Consider the following 12,794-nt stretch of genomic DNA (forward strand, 5'->3'; position numbering starts at 1 on the left):
TAAGTTGGAAGAGAAGTTTTTCCACCACATGAAGCCACCCCACAACCGAGAGTAGTCTTCAACACCTTCCAACCCAAACCATTCTGGGATTCTGGGATATTGTTCAGCCCTGAAAGCCTTTTGAGGATGAATCCCCTATATCCAGAGCTATCACTTCTCAGGGATAATTCATGTCCAAAATCTGCATCAGACATTAATTCCCCAAAACCTGGAGGTTTTTCCAGAGCCTCTTTGTTTTCTTCCTCACCCTCACCTTCACCCTCACCACCACCACCACCACCACCACCAAATTGCAGCCAAAACAACTGGGATAGAAAAAAAACACAAAACACCATATTTTATAGCTCCATTTCTCTCATTTGAAGTGATGTAAGCAATAGTTCATTACGTCTGGTCCATCTGACCTTATTTTGAATTTATTGTAGCACTTTTCCTGCTCATGTGGCCGATGCTGTTTGAAATCACCCAATCCTGGGAGCTAATTGCTGTAGCGACACCAAGTTTGGGGCTCCCAGCAGAATTATTTCACTGTTTACAAGAACCACGCAAATCCCTGCACACATTTCATGCTAAGGGCTGCCAATCTGCTCGCAGAGCTCTTATCTGGGGGGATTAGGGAGTTATCAGGAGCGTCTGAGCAGAGATAAGGCCCAGCAAATCCTTCCCTCCTGCTCCTGACACAACAACGGTGCCGAGGGGGAGCCCTGGGAGCAGAGAGGGATTGGGAACCTCTGGGGCCCTGATCCCAGGTCCCTCCTGTCCTGCTCAGTGCTGGGATTGAGTCCTGGGTTGACAGGAGCTGCTGTCAGGAGTGGAGCACATCCAACACCTCCCAGGTCTGCAGAGCGGCACCGGGCTCCAAACAGAATTCCCAAAATCGGATTTCCTGGTGGCTGGGAAGGGCCAGGAGAACCCCACTGCTCTTCAGCCCTGTAGCAAAGTCTTCAAAGTGTCCCAAGGGCATCAATCACAAATTCCTGGAGGATCCAAGAGCTGGCCTGCCCTGTGGGATGAGGCTTCCAGGAGGGAAGGGGCTGCTTCTGCCCAGCCCTTCACAGGCCCTTCAGGCTCAGCCATCCCACATTTGGAAGGTGATGATGGCTTTCCTTGAGCTGCAACCCGAGGAAAAGGGGGAGAGGGCACCCCTGGGACAGCCAGGGGCTGCCTGGAAGCTCTTGGGGCTCAATGAGCAGGAGACCTCAGCAAGAAGGAAGTTGCACAATTCCCAGGTTTGGGATGTGTCCAAGCTTTCATTGCTGGACCTCCATTGAACATTCATTCCCCAAAACTCGTTTCTTCAGCAAAGTCCTGTTCATTCCCCAAAACTCCTGTCTTCAGCTCCACTCCTGTTGTTAAACCAGTTCTCTGAAACAGAAAAAGTTCTTCCAGCTTCTCCCTTAAATACATCCTGGTGCTCCCAGGGTTCTTCCCCAGGCTGGCAGGCCCAGTTTTGCTGCTTTTCCAGACATGGATTTACAACTCCATTTCACATTTTTCTACTCATATCCATGGGCTTTCGTTGCTTCCAGTGCCACATGATCCATCATCAACTCCACTCTTGCTGCAGGATAAGGTTTTCCTCAGCCAGGGAGAACAGATGGTCCCTGAACCTTCCACCATGTCAGACATTCCTCAGTTAGAAACCTTGGCCAGACCTCAGCCTTTGGGGTTATTCCATCATCTTTGGATCTGGGTCCAATTCCCTCTATCCCCAGGGATCAGGCTGATGCTGGATATGAATTTGGACTTTTCTAAGCAGGTTTTTTGTTGGAGCAGTTGGATTTTCTGTGAGCAGGGCTTTGAACTCCCCCCAGTGCTCTCCCTGTGGTTTTCCAGCCTCCAATCCCTGTATCCAATCTCCCCAAAGCAATGCCTGCCACAGCTCCTTTATTTATGCCCTGGGCATGTGGATCCTTGTGTCCTTTTCTGATTAAATATGGGATTGCTGCTGTTTAAGAACAAGATTCCACATGCCTGAGCCATGCTTTAGGAGGGTTATAACTCACCCAGCCAACTCTAATTTCACTTACAGGATTTTCACTCAGGAGTGGAGACAGATTGGGAGCAGCACCTGCCTGAAAATGGAATTGAGACCTCCTGGGCACCACTCTCCTGTGGAATGTGCCACTGGTTTCCCACCTGGAGCATTTGGACAAATGGGAATTCTCAGCAGTCTGGGTGTGTTCCCATATCCTGCTCCAGCTGCACTGATGAACTAAGTCAGACTGGCTTGGGGTGAGCACAGATCAGCCCGGCTGATGTTCACACCTGCCCTGCCCTGGCGTGTCTGCTCAGCACCTCTGGGATGGGGTAGCTCCTAATTAGTGAGGAAGTGATGAAGCTGTTCCTCAGCCTCACTCAGTGGCCAAAGCTCTCCTCCATCCCCAGATTTTGGCTGATCTTCCCACTGCTTTAGAGGCATCTGGTGCACAAACACTCCTTCTCCTCAGCAGAGAGCTGCTTCTCTCTTTTTGAAAAACAAATCACACAGGTCCAGCTCAAAACCAATACCAGTTCATTCACAGGCTCTGAACCTGTCTGCAAGTCAGTCCAAGCCCCCCAAATTTGTCACAGCAGTGGCAGCTGGTGTCTAAACCCCCCCACATTCCCCGTGCTGAATATCCTCTGCACTCCTGCCTCAGACAGGTGTACCTGGGTGCATTCCACTCTGAGTGGTTGTGTTTATTCTCTCGGGATGTCCATAAATCTCCCAGTTGCACACAGGTGTTTCAGTTTGAAAAGCCAGGTGTGTGCTAAGGAAGGCAGGAGCCTTCCCTGAAATGGAAAATGCAAACCCCCTCCCTCTGAATTATAATAATTTTTAAATTAAGGGGCTCTCAGGCAAAGATAGGGGAATAGGAATTCCTTCTTTATTAGGTAAAAATAAAGATAAAAATAAAAATGCAATAATACAAAACAACTCTGCCAGAGTCAGAGCAGCCCTGTCCCCTGTGGGTCAGGGAGGTGGCTCAGCCCCATCCCAGGGGGGCTCAGCCCTCCTGCAGTGCCAGCTGTGCTTCTGCTGGAGCAGGATCCTGCACAAGGGGGGAGTTTTCCTCTGGAGCTCCAGGGCTGGGGGAGATGGGCCTGGGCTCCTCTGGGAATGCAGTGGGGAGAAAGCTGCTCCCCTGGGAATGCAGGGGAAGAAAGCTGCTCCCCTGGGAATGCAGGGGGAAGGAAGCTGCTCCTCTGGGAATGCAGGGGGAAGAAAGCTGCTCCTCTGGGAATGCAGGGGGAAGAAAGCTGCTCCTCTGGGAATGCAGGGGGCAAAGGCTGCTGTGCTGTTCCCAGGTCAGATTGGATCCAGGTAGGAATGCTTGGCTCCTCCCCTGGGCAGAGCATCTCCCATGGATGATGGAATTTTCTCAGCCATGCAGGGACACTCAGTGGCCATGAACAGCAGAGATCTCCTGGAGGGAGGGTTGGCTGTGGGAGAGATAAAGAAAAAACTGCCCCATGAACAGCAGAGACCTGCCCCAGCTCTGACAGATGGGGATGGAACACACACCCCCAGGTAAAACTTGAACAGGTTGCACAGTCCAACCAATAATTTGATCCCGCAAAAACTCTGCTGTTTTCCCAAAGAAAGAACTGTGAGACCAAGAACATGAATTATCTCCCTGCCTGAGTTTTGCCATGCCCTGTACTTGGAGTTTGTATTCAAAACATCCTTTTTTATTTGCTTTTTAAGTCTATCCACATCAGTTTGTATTTTTTCAGTTCTGCTCTCTCCTATTCTGCTCTAACCTGTTGTACTCCATTTTAAACAGGACTATTCCATGAAAATTCTGATTTCCCACTGCTTGTGATTCAGTACAAGCTGCCAGATTTTCAAGAAACCTTGGGAGACTGTGCAGCTGAAAATATTGACAGTCTAAAGCAGCTTCATGTCCATCCAGCTGAGTCGCCAACCTGTGATCCCCAGCAGGTAGATAGGAAATAAAATGGCCCATGTGAAGATCTTAATCCTAATCCTGAGAGTTTCAATTGGATTTAAAAGAGCAAGCAGTTTTATATCCAGTTCAAAATGCTCTTTACACCAGTGATAACTGGGGCTATTCTTATTTTTTCTTATTTATTCCAGGTTTTGAATTCAGTTTATATTTTGCCTTCCATAACCTCTTGTGGAAACGAGTTCCAAGGTTTAATACTCCAAGGAAACAGCTCACCTGACTGAGCCAATTTTTTTTCTGGGCTGGCTCATTGTCAGTGAAGATCTCATCAGCAGAGGATGACAGGGAATTACCCATCCCACGAGTGAATATTTGGATTTGGGTAGGATTTGATGCCTGAATGGGCCCTTTTCCCCATCCCACGAGTGAATATTTGGATTTGGGCAGGATTTTCTCCCTGAGTGGGCCCTTTTCTCCATCTCAAAAATGGATACTTGGATTTGGGCAGATGGATTTGCTCCCTAAAAGGGCTCTTTTCCCCTCCCTGTGTCCCAGAGAAGCCTGGAAGGGCCATTTTGGGAGCAGGTGTCTGTGTTATGGATCTGTCTCATTGGTGAGGCTGAGTTCTGTCTCACTGTGCAGAAGAAAATGTCATTTCATCAATTCTGGATTTGCCACCTCTCAGTTTAACTGAAAAATCTGCTGCTGCCTGTGTCAATAGCAAGAGAGAACTTATCTGTACCTGTCTGTTTTACAGACAGTTAAAACACCTTTTGTTATTCTTCTGCTCACCCGAGGAGTCTTTTCTAATCCTCTCCAGACTCTTTCAGGGAGAGTTTTTCCACTTCTTGGTCACATTTGTGTAGCCCTGGACCCAGAGCCTTTTAAAAATTCTTTTACAACAACAACCCCAAGTCCAAAGCCCTTTCAAACATCTGCCCCTGGTTTGGGTCTCCAGACCAGAGCTGTGCCCTGGAAATTTAGCTCTGGATCCGTGTCCAAACTCCCAGCGCCCTCTTGGACTATTGGTGTTTGTAAATTCCATGAGTTTCTTCAAATCCCAGGGTCACAAAAAATCCTGGCTTGGAAAGGACTCACCAGAATCATCCAGTCCAACTCCTGGCCCTGTCCAGAACCAAATATTCCAGTGCAGGACTGAATCCTGGCTTTCATTGAAGAACACCTTTATATTCCAGGTGCTTTCTCTTCTCCTCCTCTTGGCTTTGCTGTGACACTCCCACGTGTGGCTGCAGCTGCTGGGTCCCCCTGGGATCAGCCCTGGGGTCCCTGGGGTGCCCACCCAAGGGACAACACCAGGGAAAGCCCTCCTGGGCCCTGGGACCTTCCATCTGTCCCTGCAGGGCTCCCAAACCTGGCTCCAAACAAAACCAGGGATGTGGTGATGGAGCAGCAGCTCCTTTCCCACTCCTTAGTGAATGGAAGCAGCTGTTCAAGCAAAAAGGTGAATTATTTTACATTAACATGCAGAAGTCCACCTTTAAAATCCAGTGGCTGAAGCAGAAACACTCTCCTGCCCTTTATTTGCAGTCCCCTGCCTTTGTCACTTGTCACAGCCAAGTGAAGCCAGTAGAGAGCTGGGCTTTTCTTCCAGTTTCTCCTCATTCCATTTGCCAAGTATTGATTTTCTTTTCCTTCTACCAGCAGAGCTTGAAATTAATAATTTCTATTTGATTTTGTCACTTGGGTGTCATCAATACTGGCAGGGCTGGACATGGGAGAAGCCAAATGTTCAGGGAGATGGAAGTCAGTGACGGGGAGCAGACAGGCTGGATCAATGAGCAGGGCATGGAGCACATCAGGGAGTGCTCCTGGGGACAGGACGGACATTCCCTGGCTGCCAGGGAGGAGATCTGCTGGAACTCCAGCTTGGTGGCAGGTCCCCATCTCCACATGGCAATGAGACCCTCTGCAGGGACGGATTCCCTCTGTGCCAAGGAAGACAGAAGCCTACCCTAAAATGGAAAATGCAAACCTCCTCCCTCTGAAATGTTGTAATTTTGAAATTAAGGGGCTCTCAGTCAAAGATATGGGAATAGGAATAACAGTTCTTTACTAGGAAAATTAAAAATACAAATGTAATAGTACAAAAAAGAGAACAAACCACTGCCAGAGTCAGAGCAGCCCTGTCCCCTGTGGGTCAGGGAGGTGGCTCAGCCCCATCCCAGGGGGGCTCAGCCCTCCTGCAGTGCCAGCTGTGCTTCTGCTGGAGCAGGATCTGCACAAGGGGGGAGTTTTCCTCTGGAGCTCCAGGGCTGGGGGAGATGGGCCTGGGCTCCTCTGGGAATGCAGGGGGAAGGAAGCTGCTCCTCTGGGAATGCAGGGGGAAGGAAGCTGCTCCTCTGGGAATGCAGGGGGAAGGAAGCTGCTCCTCTGGGAATGCAGGGGGAAGAAAGCTGCTCCTCTGGGAATGCAGGGGGCAAAGGCTGCTGTGCTGTTCCCAGGTCAGATTGGATCCAGGTAGGAATGCTTGGCTCCTCCCCTGGGCACAGCATCTCCCATGGATGATGGAATTTTCTCAGCCATGCAGGGACACTCAGTGGCCATGGACAGCAGAGATCTCCTGGAGGGAGGATTGGCTGTGGGAGAGATAAAGAAAAAACTGCCCCATGAACAGCAGAGACCTGCCCCAGCTCTGACAGATGGGGATGGAACACACACCCAGCCACATCTTGCATTTCCAACCTAAGACATCCATTCACATCCCTAGACTGGATCTTGGCAAACCTGACAAGGGAAATAGGGAAAAGGAAGCAGGGATTTTCTCTGAGATCTTCTTTTCCTGCTCTGCATTGCTGTGTGAAGGCTCCAGGTACTGTTAGAATGCTGCTGGAGGGGACAGCAGCCTGGCTGTGGCACCAGCACCCATGGAAAAGTCTATCCAGTCAGATCTTATGGGTGTTTCACCATCCACAAGTAAAATGTGGAGCTCACAGCTTGTTGTAAACCAAAGGGAGAAGAAGAATGGAAAGATGGGAGGAAGCTGGGCTGAATGAGAGCCTGGGAGAGCTGGAGCGTGAAGGAGAATTTCTGACTGTGCCCAGCTCCTGCTCCCCTCGGCCTCCACTAACCTCAGTTCTGCATTTGTGGGGCTTTAAGGCCCCTTCCAACAGAAACCATCAGAGAGTTCCATGATTTGCATTGTTTTTAGGACAGGGAGGTCACAGACCATCCTTTAGTCAGAATCTGCTGCTCCTCCTGAGTGCAGCTCCCATCTCTGCCCTGGGACAGGGACAGCACCCAGGGCACGGCTGGAGCTGGGCCAGGGCAGCTCAGGCTGGAGATCAGGAAAGGTTCTTCCCCCAGAGGTGCTGGCACTGCCCAGGGAATGGGCACGGCCCCGAGGCTGCCAGAGCTCCAGGAGCCTTTGGACACCAGGGATGGACAGGGTGGGGTTGTTGGGTGTCTGGGCAGTGCAGGGGCTGGGCTGGATGATCCTGTTGGTCCCTCCAGCTCCAGAGATTTTATGGTTCTCTGATCTCTCCAAGCCTGATGCTCAGAAAATATAAATTATTTCTGTAATTGTCTGGAAATTATTTTCTATCCCCATAAAATCCAACAGAGCCAAATCAGAGGCATTTCAGATTTGGAGCTGTTGCCCCATCTGCTCTTCCCTGTGCCTCACCCACACCAGGGTCACATCCCAGCCTCCTGTGCTGCCTCCAGCCCTCCCTGGAGCCTGAGCTCACTCCTGATGCTGGAGCTCAGGTGGAATGAGCCAACATTTAATGCAGGAAAAGCCTCCCTGTGGGGCCCGTTTGTGTCAGGAATTAAGGAGTCACATCTGAGAGGAGAGCAGAGCAGCAAAGGTGCCAGAACTCTGTGCCCTGCTCACAGCAGCTCCTGTCAGAGCCCTGCAGGTGCCCATAAACCACTTAAGTGGCCATTAAGGGTTCAGGGAGCAACAGAAACTGGCACTGGAGCACTCAGCCCTTTGGCTCCAGGCATTTATCCAACGGCAGATGAGCAGGCAGGAATTAGAGCTGGGAAGCACAAGCACCACTGAGCCTCTGCCCTGCCCTGCTGGATCCCAGCAGCTGCACTGGGATGGGGTTTGCTGTTGCCATGGCCATGGAAATCAGGGCTAACAGGGCTCCCCGCACCCACAGCTCCCAGCTCTGAGGGTTTGGCTCCACATCCCAGCACTGGGAGCTCTGGGGGAGCTGAATTCTTTGGTGCTTTGCCATCAGACACGGTCACACACAGGGCAAGGCCTGGGGACACACAGGACTTGGCTGCTGTGCCCTGATAAAGCATTTGTTGTGCACTGAGGGGGAGAGCAGAAGTGATGGCCCCACTGAATTATCCAGCCTCACAGAATTATCCAGCCTGGAGAGGCCTTCAAGATCACCTTGACCTCCAGTCACCCCAGCACCACCATAATCCTCCCTAAAGCACATCCCAAAGGCCACATCCAGATGTTTCCTGAACACTTCCAGAGATGGTGACTCTGGCCAAGGGACTATGTGCAAGTCACGAACGGGACAGGGCTGCTGATGTGTCTTGAGCTGTTTTATTTTCCAGCATCACTCATTACATGGTTATGATAATGGGAAGATGCCAGCAGCTCACATCCCCAGCAGCAGACAAAGAACTCAATGTTACAACTCACTTTAAAAGCTTTTTGATCAATCACACAAAGCAAAAGCATATTGACAGTAGTTCTATCCAATCACTATAAGCACAGGTACCTTTGGTTAAAACAATGCTTGCTTATTTCCAATACAATACCTGTTTGTAAGCCTTAAAACAATGCACAAAGCTCCACTATTAAGCTTAAAACTTCCTAATATCTCTCTAGATATACTTTTCTGTAGCTTAGGGAGTTACTCTAGACAAATGTTAATACACAGACCATTGTTCTATTTGTCCTTACTTTCTACTTCCTGTATCATTTTTCTGCTGACAAATCTTATGGTTCCTGCTTAGCTCTGATCACAGTTCTGGTGTCTCTGAGCCCTGCCTTTTGCAGCTTTCCCAAAACCCTCTGATTTTAAGGATTCCTGCAGTGACCCCACTATCTCCTTGGGCAACTCATTCCAATACCTCACCACTCTGTCAGGTAAAAAATTTTTTCCCAAAATCCACCCTGAGCCTCCCCTGGCCCAGCCTGAGGCCGTTCCCTCTCCTCCTGTCCCTGTTCCCTGGAGCAGAGCCCGACCCCCCGGCTGTCCCCTCCTGTCAGGAGCTGTGCAGAGCCACAAGGTCCCCCCTGAGCCTTCTTTTCTCCAGGCTGAGCCCCTTCCCAGCTCCCTCAGCCTCTCCTGGGGCTCCAGCCCCTTCCCAGCTCCCTCAGCCTCTCCTGGGGCTCCAGCCCCTTCCCAGCTCCGTTCCCTGCCCTGGACACGCTCCAGCCCCTCTAGGTCTCTCCTGGCAGGAGGCTCCCAGCGCTGCCCCAGCTCTGGAGGTGCCCCAGCAGTGCCAGCTCAGGGGACGGGCACTGCCCTGCTCCTGCTGCCACCCCAGGGCTGGCACAGCCCAGGTGCCCTTGGCCTCTTCCCCCTGGGCACAGCTGGGCTCATGGCAGACACTGCCACCACCACCCCCAGGTCCCTTTCAGGTAAGCAGCTCTCAAGCCACTCTTTCCCAAGCCTGCAGCATTCCACAGGTTTGCTGGAGCTTTTCCTAAATCAGTCTTCTGAAGGAAGGGGAGGTGGGAATAACCAAAATACCACCAAAGCTGCTCTGTCACATGCAGAGTCATCCATGGCCACTGTCACCAGCACACCAGCATGAGGATCATTTACTCCATCCCTCCCGAGACCAGTTCTCTCCACCCAGCTGTGAAGCTAAAGGAGATAAAAGAAGATCTAAAGAGGATCCAGCTGTGCCTTCCTGCACATCTGGGCAGTGTTCTGCACCCCCACCTGCAGGAACAGCCCTTCCCTGCTCCAGTGGCATTTTCAGGCAGGGATGGAGAGGAAAGGAGCAGTGTGAGGATTTCCTTCCTTCCACCTCTGTGCCTTTGTCAGCCCCTTTTGCCTGCACAGCTGCCTTCTTTTTCTCTCCAGCTAAAATGAGTCACATTTGCCTACTAATTCCTTAAAAGTAATGGGATTTATCCCAATGGCTCACCCACATTCCCTGTCACCACCTTACTCACTTTTGTGGAGGGGCTCTCATTTATATGAAAGATTAGCTGGATCTTGAAGCTTTGTTTATTTTTCAAGCAGTCCCAGCTTCGTTGTCCAAGTCCATCTCACCTGGGAGGTGCCCCAGGAGTACCTGCACAGGAGGAGGATGAGGCTGGATTAAAAGGAGACCTTGGAGGATTGAATGGGTTAAAAACCAGTTTTAAACCTTGAGCTGCCTAGGTTTAATCTCTGAGGCTTTTCCTAATGTTAAAATTGCAACAATTATAAAGAAAGGAGTTGGATTACAGATACAACAGTTATTGTTAATAACAGGAACCCTTCATCCACTGGGATTTTAATTTGTGTTTTGAGTTGGCGTGGCCAGGTTTCGGGAGCAGGGATGTCACAGGGGTGGCTGCTGTGAGGAGCTGCATGAAGGGTGTGTGTGTGTGTGTGACAGGAGGGTCTGGAATGGTCTGTGTGTGTGACAGGAGGGTCTGGAATTGAGGGATGAGGCTGAAAGACTGGGACAAGCACTGGGAGAAGCCTGGGAAGTGCATGGATGGTGGGAGCTGTGCAGGGGAGACCAGGTTGTGGCACTGTGAGTGGGGCACACGTAGAGCAGAGCAGCCCCTCTCCTCCAGCACATTTCCCACATCCCAGAAAAGACAAATGGGATTTGCTTGTGGTTGTTGTACAAATTTACAACACCCTGACATGGGGCAGAGCAAACAGCAGCCTCTAATAGAGACGGATGACAAACACATTTAATGAATGAAAAGGTGATGAAGCATTCCTGCCACAGCAAACCCCCCCAGCCTGCAGCTGGCACTGATCTATGTGACACCACTGCCACAGAGACTGCAGATCACTGCCAGCCCCAGGCTGAGGCGTGAAGGGCACTGGGTTGGGCTCCAGACCATTCACAGCATCACAGGATCATGGAATGGTTTGGCTTGGAAGGAGCCTGAAAGTTCCTCTCATTCCACACTCAACCACAGACAGGGAGATCTCCCTCTAGGCCAGGTTTGGCACTGAGATTTTATGGTGGGGTGTTGAAATTTTTGGTTGTTTGAATGATGGAGAGACAAAGATGAAATTTTGGAGGGAGAAACACCAGATCATCTGATCCATCCTCAGCTGTGAGTGTTCATCTCAGTGCAGTGCTGCTGTTGAGACCCTGGGAAAGGCAGCAAAAAGAATCCCAAAAAAAAACAGGTTCATGGCTTGGTTAAGCATGGGAATGTAGGAGTGGAGTGTATTTTCCTGAACTTCAGGGTTAAAAACAAACCATGTTTGGTGCTCACATGGGGTTGCTGTGGGCTCAACACCTCAAAGCCAGGCTCAGCTAGAGGTGAAAGCCCAGCAAGGGCTGAATTTCACTGCAGTCATGCTCCAGATCCAGCTCAAACCTGATCTGGGCCTGTAGAGATCTGGTGACAGGGTTGAGTCACACAGAAATTAAAGATTTAATCTAGGCCATGATAAGCTTAGAGGAGATGATCTTCACGGCCTTTTCCAGCCTAATTGATGCTGTGATTGCATGGCAGTGCACACGTTTCACTGGGGCTCAGGGTGGAGCTGGGGCAGTTTTGGAGCTGAGCCTGGCTCTGTGTGAGTTTGGGGGGCTCTGCTGCAGCCTGGAGCTGCCAGGGCTGAGCTGTGCTGATCACTGCTGCCAAACTGGGCAGGTAAAGTTTGCCTGTGAATTAAACCCTGCCTTAAACCCCATCTAGGCTTGTGTCTTGGTTTGAAAAGCCAGGTGCCAGCTATGAAGGCAGAAGCCTCCCCTGAAATGGAAAATGTAAACCCCCTCCATCCAAATTGTTATACTTTTGAAATTAAGGGGCTCTCAGGAAAAGATATGGAAATAGGAATTCTTTCTTTATTAGGTAAAAATAAAGATAAAATAAAAATGCAATAATACAAAACAACTCTGCCAGAGTCAGAGCAGGCCCTGTCCCCTGTGGGTCAGGGAGGTGGCTCAGCCCCATCCCAGGGGGGCTCAGCCCTCCTGCAGTGCCAGCTGTGCTTCTGCTGGAGCAGGATCTGCACAAGGGGGGAGTTTTCCTCTGGAGCTCCAGGGCTGGGGGAGATGGGCCTGGGCTCCTCTGGGAATGCAGGGGGAAGGAAGCTGCTCCTCTGGGAATGCAGGGGGAAGAAAGCTGCTCCTCTGGGAATGCAGGGGGAAGAAAGCTGCTCCTCTGGGAATGCAGGGGGAAGAAAGCTGCTCCTCTGGGAATGCAGGGGGCAAAGGCTGCTGTGCTGTTCCCAGGTCAGATTGGATCCAGGTAGGAATGCTTGGCTCCTCCCCTGGGCGGAGCATCTCCCATGGATGATGGAATTTTCTCAGCCATGCTGGGACACAGTGGCCATGGACAGCAGAGATCTCCTGGAGGGAGGATTGGCTGTGGGAGAGACAAAGAAAAAACTGCCCCATGAACAGCAGAGAACTGCCCCAGTTCTGACAGATGGGGATAGGACACACACCCCCAGCCACATCTTGCATTTCCAACCTAAGACAGCGTGGTTGCCACAAATCCTCCTCCCATCCCTGCACGGAGTCACTGCCTCCCAAAAAGGCAGCAGGGCTGGTTGCAAATCATTGTTACTGATTCATGGTTTTTCTTTGATGTCGTGGATCTAATTCACAGCCTGATCCACACACAGCTGAGGGATAATTGGACATTTGGAACACTGGAAAGGGGAGGGAAGTGGTGGAAGGGGGGAGGGAGAAGTGTGCAAGCATTTGGGACAAACCCTTGTTGCTGTCACTGCTGCCACAGTTTGTGTATCCTGATGCTTGCCC

Source organism: Lonchura striata, chromosome 15 (genome assembly GCF_050655825.1).
Source record: "Lonchura striata isolate lonStrDom1 chromosome 15, ASM5065582v1, whole genome shotgun sequence".
NCBI lineage: Eukaryota > Metazoa > Chordata > Aves > Passeriformes > Estrildidae > Lonchura > Lonchura striata.